The following is a 20,341-nucleotide window of genomic DNA, read 5'->3' on the forward strand; positions in this document are numbered from 1 at the left end:
ACGGCTGCAGTCACCGCCGGTGCTTTCACACTTCGTCAAAGATGCCGAGACAGAAATCCACACTGACAGAAGTAGCCTAGGCTTCGGTGCTGTGCTAGTTCAAAGAAAGGACGGAGTTGAAAACGTTATAGCCTATGCTAGCCGGTCACTCAAAAGTGGACGCGAGTTATTCTTTGACGGAGAAAAACTGCCTTGCGATCATTTGAGCTATGTCAAAGTTTCGGCTTTAGATATATGGCAGGCACTTCAAAGTGATAAGCGACCACCATGCCCTGTGTTGACTGGCAAACTTAAAGGATCCTTCTGGTCCCCTAGCATAATGGAGTCTCAAACTCCAGGAATTCGACATCAGAGTGGTGTAAAAGTCTGGGAGGAAGCATTCTAATGCTGACTGCCTGTCGTGTGCCCCTATTGCCATGCCGCCGCAAGGGGAACTGGACGACGACACCATCCTAGCAATAACCGCAGATGACTTCACCGAACAGCAGCAAACAAACCCGGAGTTACGAAGCCTTGGGAGTACTTGCGAGTACAAGCACGACCAATATTGTCCCTAGGGTATTTGGTATGGGCTGTCTTCATTTTCGTTGCACACAACGTCCTTGTAAAAAAGAATGTCTCGCTAGTCCGTGCAGACTACCTTCTCGTGCCCAGCACCTCCACCAGATGTCACATAGTAGTGATGGGGAAAACACAGCAGCAAAACTGTGAATAACTGAACTTTTTGTAGGCAAACCTGTACCCACATAAGCAAGTTACACTCAAAGCACAATGATAGCGGTGAACGCGGTCCATAATCATCGGAATCTTATCAGCAGGTCAAGTGCGTGAGCTTTTATACGAGTCGTCAAAGTTTCCAGTGCAATTGCTGCTGGCCGCATGTCTTCCAGAAAGCACTACACAATTCGTGTTGCACATACAATCAGATTACACAAGGTTTGGTGATGACTGACAACGGTTTGCACCGTCGATAACATTAAAGAAACTTCCAATACATGCAGTTGCATCTTCACTGAGCGATAATGTTTAACATTTATTAGCTGGTGAAAAGCGGTCAACCGAGAAAAATAAACAACTACACCTGTGAATGTGCCTGTATATAGCAGGTCCTGTGCCTCTTTCTATGTAACAATATGCAGGCTAGAGAAGGCCTATTACGACGAGTTAAGCTGGCTGATGTACCGAAAAACACATTATTGATCCTGTAGCGACAGGCCAGTTGTCACGAATTTCAGTGTCCAGAAATGGACAGAGACACAATTCAAATATGTTAAAGAATATGTCTAAAAAAAATTACAAAAAATACAGCAAACTACCCTGACACACTAAACACCATACACACACGAGACACTGGAAAAAGTAGCTATACACAGAATAACAAACCAGCCCTCAAGTACATATTGTTCCTCCGCTTGACTAACCAACACGACATTGCAAGAAAATGAACGTTCTGACCATTGCCAGTCATGTCTGACTCAGGCCCAGCATGGCAAAGGAGGTTGGCCTGCATGGTTTTGACGACGCAGCGTGGGCGTCGACCTCCGACGAGAGCAATGAGGTTGTGGTCTTCCGCAGAGACCTGCGTGGCACAGAACGCGGTCTGGGCCAGTTGGCCGTTGTGCCGCTGACGTGGCCAGGCGATTGCCTTCGTGGCACAGGACAGCAACCGGTTATGGCAGCATGGGGTTGGACTGGGGCCTGGGTTTGACTGGAACACAGCCACGGTGATACAGTCAAGGCTCAAGAGCTGGAGTTGTCGCTGGCCAACTCACGAACGTCCCCTCTCCGGTCTCTGTCCCCATAGTTGCTGCCTCCCATCTCCAGAGCACAAATGGAGATGCCACTGTCTTGCTTCTCGACCACGTCTGCAATCCCAGCTCATCCATGCCTGCGTCTCCTTTTTCTTAATTTCTTCTTTTTTCTTGAGCTTCACGCCCTTCATGTGCTTCTCGTCTGCGGGTCCCTTCTCTGTTTCATTGACGGGCGTCTTCGTCTTTTTCACATTTTCATACAGGTCTTGCCAATGACTCGTGACATAGGCCCCCATTTCAAGAGTTTTTTTGCACAAAAAACTGCTCATCACACACTTGTCACACCAGGTTCGAAATTAAATGATCACAATGCCACTCCATTTCCACTGTCGATACATCACCTCACAGCACCAAACAATTAATCTCTTCACTGCACTTAAACACAACTCTCTGCACAGCAAAATACAGTTTACACTGCTTGTTGTCTTGTGAATTAACGTCTGAACCTAAGTAACTCTACTCAGAAAGTCTGCACCCACGTTTTCTCTCCCTTTAATATGTTCGGCATGAGAACAGTACTCTTGCAAAGCGAGGCTCCACCTCATTACTCTTCCGTTTGTTAACTTAGCCTTACTCAAGAATTCCAACGGCTTGGTTGTCCATTTGTATTCTGAGACATTTGCCAAACAGATAAATGTGGAACCTTTTGACAACCCATACCAATGCCAGGCATTCTTTCTCCACTGTAGAATAATTTTTGTCCGCATCATTAAGCTTGCTGGCATAAAATACTGGATGTAAAACCCTGTCCTTTTCTTGCAAGAGCACCGCTCCCAATGCCTTGTCGGATGCATCAGTGCACAACATGAACTCGTCCTCCATATTTGGGGCTAACAGGATTGGCGGTATCACCATTTTTTCCTTTAGTTTTTCGAAGTCTTTAGTGTGTGATGAGCTCTGTTTGACCACATTACCAGCGCCTTTCTTCGTAAGTTCCACTAATGGCGCAGCTATTTTCGTGTAATGAGGTATAAACACTGTAGAATCCCCTCAGCCCTAAGAACGATTGAACCTCCTTGGTTTTTGGTCGCCCTGCCACTTGGATTTTTTCTAAAATGACCTCTTTAGCAGCGATTCTGCCCATGTCTCTAACTTACGTCCTAGGAAAGAAACCGCTTGGAAGCCAAATTCACATTTCGTTGGCTTACTGGTTAACTTCGCCCCCTTGAGCCTTTGTGATAACTCTTCTAATGTCTTTAAGTGCTCCTCCCACGTGTCAGTAGCAACCAGAATATTTATTATTTGAACATAGTGCTAGCCTCACATTTGAGGCCGTTGCAGGAAAGGGGCAGGATACATATTCAAGAGAGCACAGTTCAAGTAGACGGGGACATAGATAAGTTTAGGGAACAAGGCAGTACATATGCACTCATTATTCATTATGCAAATGCTATAAAAGGAGGGGGAAAAATGTAGTAAACACAATGTTGGAAAGTTTAGCACACAACAGAACAAAGAAAGAAAATTACATATATTGGATGTTCATTGCGCAAGAGACAAGACTCGGCAGGTACTGGGGGAGTCACGGGCAGCAAAAAAATCATCATCATCATCAGCCTGGTTACGCCCACTGCAGGGCAAAGGCCTCTCCAATACTTCTCCAACTACCCCGGTCATGTACTAATTGTGGCCATGTTGTCCCTGCAAACTTCTTAATCTCATCCGCCCATCTAACTTTCTGACGTCCCCTGCTACTCTTCCCTTCTGTTGGAATCCAGTCTGTAACCCTTAATGACCATCGGTTATCTTCCCTCGTCATTACATCTCCTGCCTCTGCCCATTTATTTTTCTTGATTTCAACTAACATGTTATTAACTCACGTTTGTTCCCTCACCCAATCCGCTCTTTTCTTATCCCTTAACGTTACACCTATCATTCTTCTTTCCATAGCTCGTTCTGTCGTCCTCAATTTAAGTAGAACCCTTTTCGTAAGTCTCCAGGTTTCCGCCCCGTACGTGAGTACTGGTAAGACAGCTGTTATACACTTTTCTCTTGAGGGATAATGGCAACCTGCTGTTCATGATCTGAGAATGCCTGCGAAACACACCCCAGCCCATTCTTATTCTTCTGATTATTTCCGTCTCATGATCCGGATCTGCGGTCACTACCTGTCCTAAGTAGATGTATTCCCTTACCACTTCCAGTGCGTCGCTACCTATCGTAAACTGCTGTTCGAAAGTTCTGCCAGTTCTATTCTAGCTGTAGGATGAGAGGCTTTCATACATTGGCGTTTCTTGATCAGATCTTTCTTCTCCTGCGATAGCTTACTTGCATCCTGTCTAACGGAGTTACCACCGACTTCTATTGCTCACTCCTTAATGGTGCCCATAAGATTGTCGTTCATATCTTCAACGCTAAGGTCCTCTTCCTGAGTTAAAGCGGAATACCTGTACTGGAGCTTCATCCAAAATTCTTCTATTTTCCCTCTTACCGCTAACTCATTGATCGGCTTCTTATGTACCAGATTCTTCCGTTCCCTCCTCAAGTCTAGGCTAATTCGAGTTCTTACCATGCTATGGTCAAAAAAGATTATATATATATATTGTCACGAAAAGACAATTGAAGATGTACCCGGCGTCGGCGAGACAGACAGTTGTACAAGATGGCGTACACAAAAACTCAAGCCGGCGTCCTCAGCCTCTGCTTCTTCTTTAGCGCCCACCTCTTGCCGAGCGCGCGTTCCAGTCACTTCTTTCTCGGCGCTGGCACATGACACCTAGCGGCATTATCCCCCCGCCAAAAGAAAAGCATCGACCCGATGCTTACTAAACTATGATGCTTTCTAAAAGAAAGTGGAAGTGTGGAAGTCGTATGAGATCGGGTTGGCACTGCCTTAACGCGTGAAATACGGTTTGAGGCGAATAAGATGCACTTTCTCTGAGTGGTGCTGTCGACGTCGAGGCAACGCGGCACTGTCGGGAATGACCTCATAGTTCACTTGACTAACGCGGCGTATCACTTTGTAGGGTCCAAAGTATCTACTAAGCAGCTTCTCAGACAACCCCTGGCGACGAATTGGAATCCACACTCAGACTTGGTCACTTGGCTGGTACTCGGCTTGCGGATGTCGAAGGTTGTAGCGTCGCGTGTCTGTGCTCTGCTGCTTCGTGATGTGTATGCGCGCTAGCTGACAAGCTTCCTCTGCATGTTGAGTAAGTTGCTCGGCGTCTGAAGTAAGTGATGCGTCGGTGTCGTGCGGGAGCATTGCGTCTAGCATTGTCTGGACCTCGCGCCCGTAGACAAGACGGAACGGCGTGAATCGTGTTTTTTCCTGAATGGCGGTGTTGAACGCGAATGTAACATACGGCAGGACTTGATCCCATGTTTTATGCTGGACGTCTACATACATAGACAGCATGTCAGCAATGGTTTTGTTTAGCTGTTCCGTCAGTCCGTTAATCTGCGGATGATAGGCAGTTGCCTTGCGATGCTGCGTGCAGCTCAGCTCGAATATGTCCTCTATCAGTTGGGCCGTAAAAACAGTTCCTCTCTCGGTGATGACATGTAATGGGGCACCATGTCTTAGGACTATCTGATCGATAAGGGCAACTTCGTAGGCCGTGGCACGTTGTACAGCTTTCGTCTCGGCGTAGTGTGTTAGATAGTGTCTGTGGCAACTATAATCCACTTGCTTCCGCTGGCTGACAAGGGAAAGGGTCCCAGACGGTCTATGCCGATTTGATCAAATGGTGCACTAGGTGGTGCGATGGGTTGGAGTAACTCCCCGGGCTTCAAAGACAGTGATTTCCTGCATTGACACTCACGGCAGCTTTGCACGTAACGCTTCACCGTGGTAGAAAGTCTGGGCCAGTAGTACGTCTGGCGTACTCTTGCAAGAGTGCGTGAAAATCCCAAGTGTCTAGACGTGGGCTCATCATGGCAGGCTAGGAGAATGTCATCACGGAGGGTGGCAGGTAGGACCAATAAATACTCTTTGTCGCTGGCACTCGAGTTTTTCTTGTAGAGGACACCCTTTCGGAGGCAGAAGGTCGAGAGACTGCGAGAAATGTGTCGTGGAATTGTAACATTCTTGCCTTCTAGGTGATCGATGAGAGGGCATATTTCGGCGTCCTCGCGCTGCCGTGTGATCAGGTCAGATGCGGTGAGGGCCCCAAGGAATGCGCCGTCTTTGTCCATGTCCTTATCGCAAGTTTTGACTGGAACACGCGAGAACGTGTCCGCAACTTCGTGTTTGCGGCCCAATTTGTAGACGATGGTAACATCGAACTCCTGCAGGCGGAGACTCCGTTGAGCAAGTCGCCGGGACGGGTCTCGTAGGTTCGCTAGCCAACACAAAGAATGGTGGTCTGTCACCACCTTGAAAGGGCGACCGTAGAGATAAAGCCGAAATTTCATGATGGCCCACACAACCGTTAGACACTTTTTCTCGGAATTGTAGTAGTTGATTTTGGCATGTGAAAGGGTGTAACTGGCTTAAGCGATCACTCGCTCGACGCCTTCTTGGTGTTGAACGAGAACAGCGCCAAGACCGATGTTGCTTGCGTCGGTATGCACCTCGGTGTCAGCGTCCTCGTCAAAATGAGCGAGAACGGGTGATTCCTGCAGGCGCTGCCGTAACTCAGTGAAAGCTGCGTCCTGCTCATCCGTCCAAACGAAGGGTGTTTCTTCTCGCGTGAGGTGTATGAGTGGTTCGGCGATCCGGGAGAAATTAGCGATGAAGCGATGATAGTACGCAAACAGACGGAGAAAGCGGCGTACTGCTTTCTTGTCACAAGGAGTCGGAAAAGCAGCAACAGCAGATGTTTTGTCTGGGTCAGGCAGGACACCATTGGCATTCATGACATAGTGAAAGTTCAACTCTTCGTAACCGAAGTGACACTTTTCTGGCTTTAGTGTGAGATTAGCGGAGCGGAGCGCCTCAAGTACCGCCTCTAAATGCTTCAGATGTTCTTCGAAGGTCGCCGCAAACACGACGTCATCTAAGTATATTAAGCAACTGTGCCACTTCAGACCTGTAAGAACAGTGTCCATTCTCTGGAATGTGGCCGGTGCAGAACACAGGACGAATGGAAGTACTTTAAATTCGTACAGTCCATCCGGGGTAACAAAGGTAGTTTTTTCGCGATCTCGTTCGTCAACTTCGATTTGCCAATATCCACTTTTCAAATCTATGGATGAAAAATACTTGGTTTGCCGCAGCCGATCTAACGAATCATTCGTCCGCGGAAGCGGATAAACGTCCTTTTTGTGACGTTATTCAACTTTCTATAGTCAACACAAAACCAAAGCGTTCCGTCTTTCTTTTTGACAAGGACCACCGGCGACGACCAAGGGCTTTGGAATGGTTGTATGATGTCATCCTCAAGCATTTTTTTCACTTGTGCATTAATCACGTTGCGCTCTTTTGCCGATAAGCGATAAGGCAGTTGTCGTATGGGACGAGAATCGTCATACGTGATTATTCGGTGTCTCGTGATGGGCGTCTGGCGTACCTTAGAAGTAGATGCGAAGCACTCCTTGAACCGAAGTAGGAACTCTCGCAGCGCTTTTTGCTTTTCCTCCAAAAGGTCTGAATTGATGTCGATATTGCTGAGTGTCTGAGCTGGGTTGACCTTTGTCATAGACGCAAAACATTCAACAATGTCTGCTATGGGCTCAGCAAAAGCGATAGTAGTACGACGAAACAGGTGCCGATGTTCCTGGCTGAAGTTCGTCAGGAGGAGCGCAGAATGTCCACCTCGAAGCATAATGAGACTGCTGGTTGCACATACACCATGAGTCACATAAGGGAGGAATTGCCCTCTGCAACAGCTTCGCCATCACGCAGATCATCGCATACGACTGCTACCAGGACACTTGCGCGTGGTAGTAAAGTTACACTGTCGGCATAAAGCCGAAGCGCGCTACGTCGGCAATTGTCGCGGCTGTTCGCTGCTCTCTCTCTGTCGAAAAAGTTACTGTGCGCTCTCGGAGGTCTATAATGGCACCATACTCTCACAGAAAGTCGACGCCCAAGATGAGGTCCCGAGAACAATCGCGGAGTATGAGGCAGCTGGCTGGAAACGTAGACCCACGTATTTGTACACTGACCGCGCACATGCCCAGCGGTGTTACGATATGCCCACCAGCAGTACGAATTTGCGTTCCAGACCAAGGCGTCATAACCTTTCTAAGTTCCGTCGCTAGTTTTCCGCACAAGATCGAGTAGTCGGCACCCTTATCCAATAACGCACTAATGTGGCGGCCGTCAAGCACAACAGGTATGTCTAGCGAGAGTCTGTCACTGAGTTCGGCTTCTGTCGTCGCTGAATCGTGCTGAATAGACCGTGCTTGCTTCGATGGGAGGTCTTCAGAAGGGTGATTATCAGCGGCCTCGCCCCCAAAGGTCGGTGTTCTTAGTTTCTCCGGCGGGGGCTTTGCGATCGTGCCTGCGCTGCCATTCGAAGGCATCTAGGAGCTGGGGAAGATCGCCTGGGGGACGGCGAGCACGACTGCCTCCGCGGGAACAGTGGCATACCCTGCTGGTTCAGGTACTCTTCAATCACCCTAGACCTTTTGCCATATCTGGGCCTTGGTGAATCCGTGGCAAAACATTGCAGTTCAAGGCGGCGGTATGGGCACTCGCGGTATACGTGACCGGCTTCTCCACAGTGATAGCACAGAGGCCTTCTGTCCGGGGTACGCCAGACGTCAGATTTCCTTTCGAGCGGGCACTAATCCTCCATACGTTTGATCGGTTGCTCTGATGGGAGCGGCGGGATGTATGACACGGCGTAAGACGTGGCGTGGGGGTCGGAGCGCGGACAGGGACTCGCCCCAAAACTTCCACATACGACGGCCGCTGCAACTGTGCTGTCACAGGCGGCGCACTGCTGCTTGGGCCGGGACCTTGGATCGTTTGCTGCACTTTACTTCTCACGAGGGCAGAAATGGAAGCCAGCGTGGGCTGAGGCGGGCAGCTGAGCCGTTCAAGCTCCTCACGAACCACGGAGCAGATAAGGTCTCGGAGAACGTCCGGGTTTTCAAAGGCAACCGCGTCTGTCAGGGAAGCAGCATTCGCGTGCCTGTGATACGTAGCTGAGCGCTGGTCCAAAGGTGAAGTAGCGTTCATTTGCCTTTCATAGAAAGCTGAGCTGAGCGATGGTGCAGCATCTTTTCTATCGTGGTGGCTTCGGTTAAGAATTCACCCACGGTCTTCGGTGGGCTTCGAACCAGGCCAGCAAATAGCTGTTCTTTTACTGCCTGCATTAGATGGCACAGCTTCTTTTCCTCTGACATGGTAGGGTCCACCCAACGGAAGAGGCGCATCATATCCTCTACGTACGACGTCACGCTCTCATTCGGCAGATGAATGCAGGATTAGAGTGCCATTCAGCTCGTTCGCGGCGATCAGCATTGGTGTATGTCTCCAGCAAGGCATGGCGGAACTCGAGCCACGATTTGAGGAGCCCTTCTCAGTTCTCGTACCAAGTGCAAGCACCGTCCTCCAAGCTGAAGTAGACGTTTCTCAACTTTGCCGCGTCGCTCCATTCGTTTATTTCAGCAACACGCTCAAACTGGGCTAACCAGTCTTCAACATCCTCGAAGACATCCCCGTGGAACGCTTTCGGCACCCTGAGATTCTGCAGCAGGTACTGAGTTGCCGTTATGGCCCTACCTTGCATAATGGTCGATAGAGACGTCGATGTTCTTTCCATACTGGTCCGTGGGGGCGTCGATGTTGTTGCGGAGAGGTGATCAAGCTCCAGAGGTAATCCTCGGATTCTCCTGCTGGCCCGGTGAACAGGGGTGTCCACTAGTATAGGGCTGGTACTCCTGCTACCGGGAGGAGTTTGTGGCATCGGATGAACCGTACCCCGCACCTCCACCAGTTTTGTCACGAAACGACAATTGAAGATGTACCCGGCGTCGGCGAGACAGGCAGTTGTCCAAGATGGCGTACACAAAAACTCAAGCCGGCGTCCTCAGCCTCTGCTTCTTCTTCTTCAGCGCCCACCTCTTGCAGAGCGCGCGTTCCAGTCACTTCTTTCTCAGCGCTGGCGCGTGACACCTAGCGGCAATATATATCTATCGGGGTAGAAGACAAGACACTGAGAAGTGAATCAGAATGCCACTGTACGATGTAGCTCACCTACGCACAGATCGTAGCTACAAAACATTGTTTGATAACTTGGCGATAAAAGTTTCGAGTGATGTGCAGTGACGTCATCAGGCAACATGTTGCATTCACGGATTGCATCTGGAAAAAAGGAGTACCTGAATATGTCGTTGTGTAATCTGTATTTTGTTAAGTGCTCGGTCTGTTTTGTTCGAGAACTACCGTATCTATTCAAATCTAGGCCCATAGTTTTTTTTTTTTTCAAATAATCATATTCCAAACTCTAGGTCGGCTTAGATTTTAGGATTTTAAAAACCTTGCCAGTATTTCATTGAAACTGCTAAATATGGTGCATAGCTTGCGGCATCTAGAAAAGTCAGTGTCGCAGCGGCTACTAGCCGTGCCAGTAGCCAACCGTACACAAGCGAGGTCGCCATTTTGACCCGTGTCATATCGGCCGTATCAGTGTGTGGTGTGGTGTTATTGCGATGGCACCAAGCAGGAGATGCCACTACAGTGCTGCTTTCAAGCGAGAAGTTGTGATAGCCGCAGAGACATTGTTGAACCATCAAGCCGGGCAGGACTTTGGCGTTGACGAGAAAAATGTCCATAATTGGAGGGGACAACGACAGCAGCTTTCTGCATGCACCGCAACGAGGATGGCATTTAGCGGACAAAAGAAAGGCCGTCACCACGAAGTGTAGACAGTTTTGGCCGACTTTGTTCTAACGCAAAGAGCAGCTGCCCTTCCAGTAACAACAGAAGTGCTCCAAGCAAAAGCTAGGGAAGTTTCGAGGGAGCGAGGCCTAACGCCGAAGGATTTCAAAGCCAGTCAGGGCTGGCTTTAGAAATTCATGAAGCGCTTTGGCTTCAACCTCCGACGTTGCACTTCAATCACCCAGAAGCTGCCAAGCGATTTCAAAGAAAAGCTGATAGCTTGTCAGAGCTACGTGCTGCGAAACTGAGAAGCGGCAGGCTACAACCTTAGGCAAAGCGACAATGCCGACCAGACGGCTGTGTATTCTGCTATGCCAGTGGCGTACACCGTAAATGAAATGGTGCCAAGGAGGTGAAGGTGCGTTCTGCGGGCTACGAGAAGCAGCGAGCAACTGTGATGCTGTGCTGCACAGCTGATGGACATTCTCCTTTATTTCCCTTTATTATTTCCCTCTTATTTTCCCTTTATTAATTACTTCTCTCCACCTTGCAGGTTTCCATAGAACTCTTACACCAAACTCTTGCTTTTGCTTCGTGTTGTCGACAGATTTGACTTTGCCCTGCCATCTGCTAGCCGCCTGGTTAACTCAGATGGTAGAGTGGCTGCCCCGGAAAGGCGGTGGTCCCGGGTTCAAGTCCCGGACCAAGATGAATTTTTTTCAACTGTGAGGCTTTTCTTTCAAGGAACCCGTATGGGTTTCCTTTGTAGCAATTGCTACGAACGGGTGGATGTCAGATTTTTCCTTTATTAATTACGTCTTTCCACCTTGCGGGTTTCCACAGAACTATTACGTCAAACTCTCCAATTTTGCTATGTTCTGTTTACGGAAGGGAATCATCATCATCAGCAGCCTATTTATGTCCACTGCAGGACGAAGGTCTCTCTCTCCCTTCTATCTCCAATTACCCCTGTCTTGTGCCAACCGATTCCAACTAGCACCCGCAAATTTCCTAATCTCATCGCACCACCTAGCCTTCTGCCATCCTCTACTGCGCTTCCCATCTCTTGGTACCCATTCTGTCACCCTAATGGTCCAACGCGCATTACATGACCTGCCGAGCGCCATTCTTTTTCTCTTATTGTCTGTTAGAATATTGCCTATATCCATTTGCTCTCTGATCCAAACCACTCTCTTTCTGCCTAGCATTCTTTGTTACATTGCTGTTTGTGTGGTGCTTAACTTGTTCTCAAGCTTCTTTGTCAGTCTCCAAGTCTCTGTGCCATATGTAAGCACCGGTAAAATGCACTGATTGTATACTTTCCTTTTCATTGATAATGGTAAGCTTCCAGTCACGAGCTCACGATGCCTGCCGTATGCGATCCAATCCATTTTTCTTCTGCGAATTTCCTTCTCACGGTCAGGGCTTTCTGTGATCAGTTGACCTAGGTAAACATACTCCTTCACAGACTCTAGAGGCTGACTTGCGATCTTGAACTCTTGTTCCCTTGCCCGGTTATTTATCATTATCTTTGTCTTCTGCATATTAATCTTCAGCCCCGTTCTTACACTCTCCCTGTTAAGGTCCTCAATAATTTGTTGTAACTCGTCTGCAGTGTTGCTGAAAAGAACAATGTCATTGGCAAACCGAAGGTTGCTGAGGTATTCGCAGTCGATCCTTACTCCTAAGCCTTCCCAGTTTAATAGCTTGAATACTTCCTCCAAGCACGTGGTGAATAGCATTGGAGAGATTGCCTTCTTGTCTGACCCCCTTTCTTCATAGCTATCTTCCTACTTTTCTTGTGTAAAATTAAGGCGGCTGTTGAATGTCTGTAGATATTTTCCAAGATATTTACGTAGATGGTCTGTACTCCTTGATAACTTAATTGCTGAATAACTGGTGATGACTCTACTTAATCGAATGCTCTTTCGTAATCTATGAAAGCCATATTGAGATGCTGATTGTACTCTGCGGATTTCTCGACTACCTGAGCAATGACATAGACATGATCCATTGTAGATTATCCCTTCCTGAAGTCCGCCGGTTCCCTTGGTTGGCTAAAATCAAGTGTTGCCCTTATTCTATTGCAAATTATGTTGGTGAATATTTTATATGATACTGGGAGTAAGCTAATGGCCGCATGATTTTGCAACTCTTTATCGTCTCCTTTTTTTTGTGGATTAGTATAACGTTTGCATTCTTCCAGTTTTCTGGGACCCTTGCAGTTGATAGACACTTTGTATAGAGAGCATCAGTTTTCCTAGCATTATGTCTCCTCCATCTTTGATTACATAGACTGTTATTCCATCCTCTCCTGCTGCTTTTCCCCGTTTCATGCCTTGCAAGGCCCTTCTGACCTCATCTCTATATACAGGAGGAGTTTCTGTACACTGTTCATGATTGGTTCGAATAGAGTACTCCTGAGTCCTCTGGGTACTGTACAGTTCAGTATGGAATTCTTCTGCTCCTTTTATTATACTTTCGAGATTGCTGATGATATTACCCTGCTTATCTTTCAGTACATACATTTTGGTCTGTTCTATGCCAAGTTTCCTTCTCACTGATTTCAGGCTGCATCCATTATTTACAGCTTCTTCAGTCTTTCTCACGTTATAATTTCTAATATCACTTATTTTCGCTTTGTTGATCAGTTTTGACAGTTCCACGAATTCTATCTCTTGAGTTGAATATTTTCATTCTTTCTCGTTTCTTTATTAGGTCCTTTGTTACTTGGGAGAGCTTGCCTACTGGTTGCCTTGGTGCCTTGCCTCCCACTTCAACTGCTTCCTCTGAAGCCAGCCTCGTTACGGTTTCATTCACTACTGCTGTGTCATTATCCTCATCTCTCTGTTCCAAGGCTGCATATTTGTTTGCAATTACCAGCCTAAATTTGTCTGCTCTTACCCTTTCTGCCTCTTAAGTTGACCTGTTTTTTCTTGACCAATTTTGCTCTTTCTCTGTTCAAATTGATGTGAATCCTAGCCCTCACTAACCTATGATCACTGCACTTTACCCTACCTATCACTTCTACATCCTGCACTATGCTGGGATCGGCAGAAAGTATGAAATCAATTTCGTTTCTTGTTTCACCATTAGGGCTTTTCCAGGTCCAGTTTCCGTTGCTACGTTTCCTGGAAAAGGTGTTCATTATTGTCAGCTCATTTCTTTCTGCGAATTCTACCAGCATCTCTCCTCTATCGGTTCTAGAATCGATGCTGTGGTTGCCAATTGCTTCTTCACCCACCTGCTTTTTCCCCACTTTTGCTGTAAAGTCACCCATTACTACTCTATACCAAGTTTGCACTTTTCTCATTGCTAATTCAACATCTTCATAAAACTGATCTACTTCCTCATCGTCGTGACTGGACATTAGAATGTAGGCTTGTACTGACTCTAATGTGTACCTCTTGTTGAGTTTGATTACGACTACTGCTACCATCTCGTTGATGCTGTAGAATTCCTCAATGTTGCTCGCGATGTCCTTATGGATTAAGAATCCTACCCCGTATTGCTTCTTATCCGGGAGACCTTTATAGCAGAGGACATGGCAGTTTTTCAGCAATGTGTAAGCCTCACCAGTTCGTCTAATCTCACTAAGGCCAATAATATCCCAAACAATGTCTGATAGTTCTTCGAAGAGTCCTGCTAAGCCAGCCTCACTCGAGAGGGTTCGGGTGTTAAACATTGCGAGGGTCAGTTTCTATTGGCGGCCTGTCCGGATCCAGAGATTCTTAGCACCCTCTGCTGCGTTACAAGTCTGACCGCCGCCTTGGTCAGGTGCTCCACAGCTGCTGGGGACTGAGGGCCACTGGTTCATTGAAGATATCATTAGGGAGGTCGTGGCCAAATACTGCCCCAGGGAGGCCAATTCCTGTTCTGGTGAAGGAGTGTCTTTGTTCAAGCTTAGTGGGCCTTCCTAATTTGGTTACACCTGGATTAGTATAGCCCCACTCCCTTGGCATCTTTCGCCAGTATCAGGTGTCACTCCAAGCCTGCAGATCTAGATGTAGGGAAACCAACATACTATTCAATCCATAATCCAGTATAGAGCTAACTAGTGACAGGTATGCTAAGCGCTTAGTATCTATTGATGCGGATCTAAGCGAGTCTTTTAACGAGTATAGAACTGCCAGTGCTTTATTAACAATATATGTTATCTGCTTGCCCCGTTTAAGATCTGATGAAATTATGATGCCTAAATATTTATACTCTTCTATTTTCTTTAACATCTGTCCATGTAAATAGTATGGGTAGTTCATGGGGGCTCTTTTATTCGTGACTGTCATACAAACTATTTTCTATGTTAATCACCATCTGCCACGTTTGGCAGCATTGTTATATTTTCAAGTGCACTGTGTAAGGTTATCTGGTCATCACGACAGGTTATTTTCTTGTAGATAACGCAGTCGCCTGCAAACATTCTTACTGTGGCGTTAGTATTAATGTGTAAATCATTGATAAAAAGAAGAAAGAGGATAGGAGCTAAAACGGCACCTTGTGGGACACCAGATAGCACATCGCCGCAATCCGAAGAGTAGTCTGAAACATACATATTGACGTTAACCTGCCAGATAGCTTTTTATCCACTTGGTGATGTTGTTTATCACTGAGGTAGTGGATAAGTTTCTGAAGTAACTTTGGTTGGGAAACCCGATCGAACGCTTTGGATATGTCTAGGAATATCATTGGTTTGATTGTTTGTCCATTGTAAGCGCTAAGTCGTGGATTGTCTCAATCAATTGAGTAGTAGTATATAATCCTTTTCTGAAGCCATGCTGATTAGGGACAACTAAATTATTTTTTTTCTACGAATGATACAATGTGTTTTAGGATTATATGTTCGAGGATTTTGCCAGCCGTACAATTAAGCGAGATCGGTCGGTAATTTGCTGTACTGGTAAGGTCACCGGATTTATGTATAGGAATAACCTTAGCAGTTTTCCATTTCACCAGAACTTTGCTTATTTGCTATGATTTTACAAAAATAATCAGCAAGAAATTGGACATCTATTCCGCGTAGCACTTCAAAAATGCGTTTGGTATGTTGTCAGGACCGCAAGATTTTTAGGGGTCTATTTCAAGTAAGAGGGAAAAAATTCACGATTTGGTTAAGATTAAGTTGTCTAGTTTTGCTGTGTTGCTCGGAAGAGGTTTGAGGTTGGGTAGTTTACCGTTGTCTTGTGTAAATACTGAAATAAAGTATTCATTGAACTCTGTAGCATTTCCCATAACTTCAATTGGTGATGGATTACTTGTCTGACGGGATTTCGAATTAAGGTATTGCCAAAACTTATACGGAGATGTTTTGATAAAATTGCTTAAGGTGACATTCATGTATTGATCTTTTCACTTTTTTACGGCTGACTTTAGTGCCAGGGAGTGTTCGCGTATTTTTGTAGTGTAGCCTACTAAAATGATCAATGTAGTACTCTACATTTTGCATTCCATGCAAGACTCGTCTCATCAGTTTTGTGAATACTGCTGCAGCTGTTTTTAACCGAAAAGGCATGTACTTAAAGTCTGCTAGAACATGAAAATGCTGTTTTCTCCTTGGATGATGTTTCCATAGGGATTTGCCAGTAGCCTTTCGTTAAGTCCAGCTTTGAATAAAACTTCTTGCCTGTGACTTTCGCGAATACAATGTCAATCCTCGGTATAGGCTTGGCATCCGCCTTCAGGACGCTGTGGAAGCATCTGAAATCCACGCAGACTCTGTTTGAACCATCAGCCGTCTTGACCACAACTAAGGGTGCATTGTATGCCGAGTTAGTCCTTTCTATTATTCCCTGTCGCAGCATTTCATCCACTTCTTTCTCTATCGATTCTTGCACTGTCAGCGTTAGAGGGTGCTGCTTCAAACATACTGGTTCTTCAGTCGTGCCTTGCAGTTTGCATTGCACTAATTCTGTACTTCCTGGAAGGTCCAAAAACAAATAGCTGTACTTGTACAGTAGAGCCTTCAGTTCCGCATCCTGTTTTTCCGACAGGGATGGGTTACCACGTTTTCTACACCCATACTCTTTTTGGAGCTGTACGAGGGCATTTTAGCCACAACAGTTTCGTCAGTCACGACCATGCAAGCTATTGTGGAATCTTCTTTTGTCTCTCTCTCTTCGTACTCCTCTAACATGTTTATGTGAAACGCCTTCTTATGACTCTTTATGAGGAATTCATAATCAACGTCATTCTTTTTTTGAGTCCCAGGACAAGGTCCCTTCCACTGCATCAGTAGCTTGTTGCTATCGCTGGGAAAGAGAATCAGAGCCTTGTCTTCTGGCATAAGGCCTCAGCTCACTGTCCTGCTGTCAGTGGGGAAAATGCGCCCACCTTCCCCCACGTCGTTGCGGTAGCGTCGAGAGCCGGCAGAGACACGGGAGAGGTGCAGTACGCCCTCTCCCGCTTCTCCCTCGCTCTCGCGACGCGTGCGCACCCTTCCGCACCCTTCCTCCCCGACTTGCAGGAAGGTAGTCGACAGGTGAGGAGAACACTCCCCTCGTGAAGGTAAAAAGGTACAAAATAGCGCCACCGGGGGAGACTCGCTCTCTCTGACGTCGGACCCCTAACCTGCCGGACTGGAGTACCTGCCACAACCCATGAGTGGCCTCGTTTGCCTGACTATCCCGGGCAACGAGGCCGGCCTATTATTACTTATTACAGAGAGAACGTCCCTCTGCCACTGTTCTTTATTGCTGCTAGCAATAAACATTGTGACAGTTGGCGCCGCTGGTCGCCCTATTCGTTCGAATGCGACGTAGTTGCGATTCCCACACTACAAGTTGGGGAGTACCATAGAGTGACTGTGTAGGGCTACATCCGGAGCTCGCTTTCAGCCCTAGCCGCACGCAGAGTGGAACCCCCACAGGTCGTAGTACTTTTTGTGTCTGTTTTGCCTGCTTCAAGTTATGGTGCACCACTCTTCATGTTTATTCTAATCTTTCCCTCAACTCCTATACGTATATGTATAGTGGTCTTTAGCTCTCTCCTGATTTCTTAATTTGCCCATAATTCCTTGAGAATCACCAGTGGTCCTCTCACTGTTCTTCCACACAACATTTCAAATGGCGAGAGTTCGATGCTTGCCTGTGGTACCTCCCGGTAGGCGAAAACGACAGCCGGCAGATACCTGTTCCAGTCTTTGGGCCTCTCTTGGCACATTCTCCTGACCATAGTTTTAATCGTACCATTTAATCTTTCGACCAACCCACTAGACATTGGGTGATATGGCGTCGTCAGTCTCTGCTCAATGGACATTAACCTGTTGACCTCCTCCATCGATTCTGATATAAAGTTTGATTCTCGGTCACTAAACACTTTCTTTGGAACCGCATACCAAGCAAATATCTTGAGGAGAGCTTCTGCCACTTGTACGGTGTCAATGGTCTTCAACGCAACTGCATCCGGGTATCTGGTAGCCACATCCACCAGCGTGAGCACACAACGGTTTCCCTTGCTAGATGCAGGTGTTATGGGGCCTATTATGTTTATGGCCACTCTGTGAAACGGCACGCCGACAATGTGCATGTCCCCAAGCGGTGCCCGCCGCACTCGCCCTTTTGGTACCATTCCTTGGCACACATCACAAGACCTCACCTATCTCTTCACATCACTCTGGATTCCGGGCCAAAAGAACTCTTCTGTAATCCTTGCTAGAGCGTTTTTTACGCACTGGCGACCAGCCATGATACTATCATGCCCTAATCCCATCACTGTCTTCCTAAAGGCCTTAGGCACAATGAGCTGCTGAGCCTCTCTGCCCGAGCTGAATACGCATCTTCTGTATAAAAGACCCTTGTGCATAACAAACTCAATCGTAGTGCAGCTTCTTTTCCTTTCCACTAATTCTCCTGTCTTCTTGTGGCACGATCTGACCGACTCGTCTTTGTCTTGTTCCTCCAGGAAATCAGTGGCCGTGATTTTTATCCACTGAATTGCAGGTGCCTTCAGGGCTGACATGGGTGCCTTGCTCTGGGTTTGGGCTCTGGTTTGTACAGCCGACAATATAACTGGACGGCATACCCCAGTTGCTGCTTCTCGTGAATTATTGATGTAGAGTTGCTGGTTTTTCACCACAGTCATTCATCTCTCTTACTGCGATAGCTGTACTTCTCTTCCAGCTCCAATGTGGATCATCCACTCTCTGTACTCCAGATACATTTTCTAGAATCAGATCGCATAATGGCACTTCAAGGCATTTTGCCTTAAGCCACCCCGTATAATACAGCGTGGAGACTTGGGTACATGCTTCAGGTAGGTACCTCAGTGTGTTTTCAGCCAAGGTAACTTGCGTTAGCACTCCTGTCAGATCTTCGTCACGTACCAGGCTCCTCTTTACTAAAACTGTATTTGTGCCGCTATCTCTTAGCACCGTTGCCCGTTGACCATGAACCTCCGCTTCTACGACAGGCAGAGCTTGTTCCATTTGGTCTCCTTTCTGCTTTTTCCTCGGTACCTGTTGGCTCTCTTGAGCCTGGTTCACCTCTACACAGTTCGGTTGCGAGTAAATTTCTCCACACTTACCCATTACGCATGCTGTTTTTGTGATGTGCCAAAGCTACACTCATTCGCATGGTGTCCCTTTCTATTGCATAATTGACACACTATTTGTTGGTGGAGGCAGCTGTACCCTACACGTGACAGTTAACGGCGCGATGCCCAGTACGATTACAGAGGAAACACCTTAATTGCGGTGGGTGCACGGTTCCCTGAAGCTCGTATTTTACCTTGTCTACTTTCTCTCGGGCTAGGTCCTCTTTCATTCTTACTAGGTTTCTCAGCCCCTTTGCCTCCAAAAATTGATCAGCGTGTTTGGCTAGATCATTGAGTGAATCCAACTTTCTCTCTTCTAGGAAGACACCCAGATTGTGACTACAGCAAGCTAAGAATTGCTCACTGACTATGCAATCGCGAATCCCCTCATAAGTCTTCGCGACCTCGGCCATTTCCACCCACTGGTCAAAATAATTTGACAGGCTGCACACAAATTGCTTTCCCGTTTCTGCGTCTTCTGGCTTGCAGTTTCGCAACCGCTCGCGAAAACCTTTCGCTGTAAGTCGGAATCTTTGTAGTAGTACATTCTTAACCTTGGTCATAGTCTAGGGAGTCGGAGGCAGTCATCCTCCCAAAGACACTCAGTACCTCACCTACCAGGCAAAGATTTAGGCCTGTGGCCTATTCACCCCAGTCCCAGCCTTGTCCGAGGGCTATCCCTTTGAACCGGTGCAAGTATGCATCCAAGTCATTACACTTTTCATCAAATGGTGCCATTAACTTACGCTGACAGATTTTGTTGGCTTTTGGAGATTGCAAGCTGGACGACACTGACAATTGGCGAATCCTGGCAGGCTCGCAAATTGTCACGAATTTCAGCGCTCCAGAAATGGACAGAGACACAATTCAAATATGTTAAAGAACATTTATCTCAAATAAAAAAGAAAAACAGCAAACTACCCTGACACATTATAAGCACTATACAAACACGAGACACTCCAAAAACTAGCTTAACGCGTAAAAACAAACACGCTCTCAACCACGCAGGTCCTTGCCACGTGGGGCCGGAGTTCGACAGGACTAGTGACGGTCAGAATGTTCGTTTCCTCGTGACTTCGCTTTGGTTAGGCGAGCGGAGGCACAATATGTAGTTAATGGCTTGTTTGTTTTTATGTGTATAGCTAGTTTTTGGAGTGTCTCGTGTGTGTATAGTGTTTATAGTATGTCAGCGTAGTTTGTTGTTTTTTTTCTAGATAAATGTTCTTTAACATATTTGAATTGTCTCTCTGTCCATTTCTGGAGCACTGAAATTTGTGACACCAGTGTT

The 20,341-nt window shown here is 46.9% G+C and overlaps 1 protein-coding gene across 1 annotated transcript in view; it reads left to right on the plus strand.

Annotated features, from left to right (window-relative positions):
- The window catches only part of LOC126539972 (replication protein A 14 kDa subunit-like), a 47,313-nt gene that overhangs the window by 13,480 nt on the left and 13,492 nt on the right, over positions 1–20,341 (plus strand). The window lies entirely within an intron of this gene.

This window comes from Dermacentor andersoni, chromosome 2 (assembly GCF_023375885.2).
Source record: "Dermacentor andersoni chromosome 2, qqDerAnde1_hic_scaffold, whole genome shotgun sequence".
NCBI lineage: Eukaryota > Metazoa > Arthropoda > Arachnida > Ixodida > Ixodidae > Dermacentor > Dermacentor andersoni.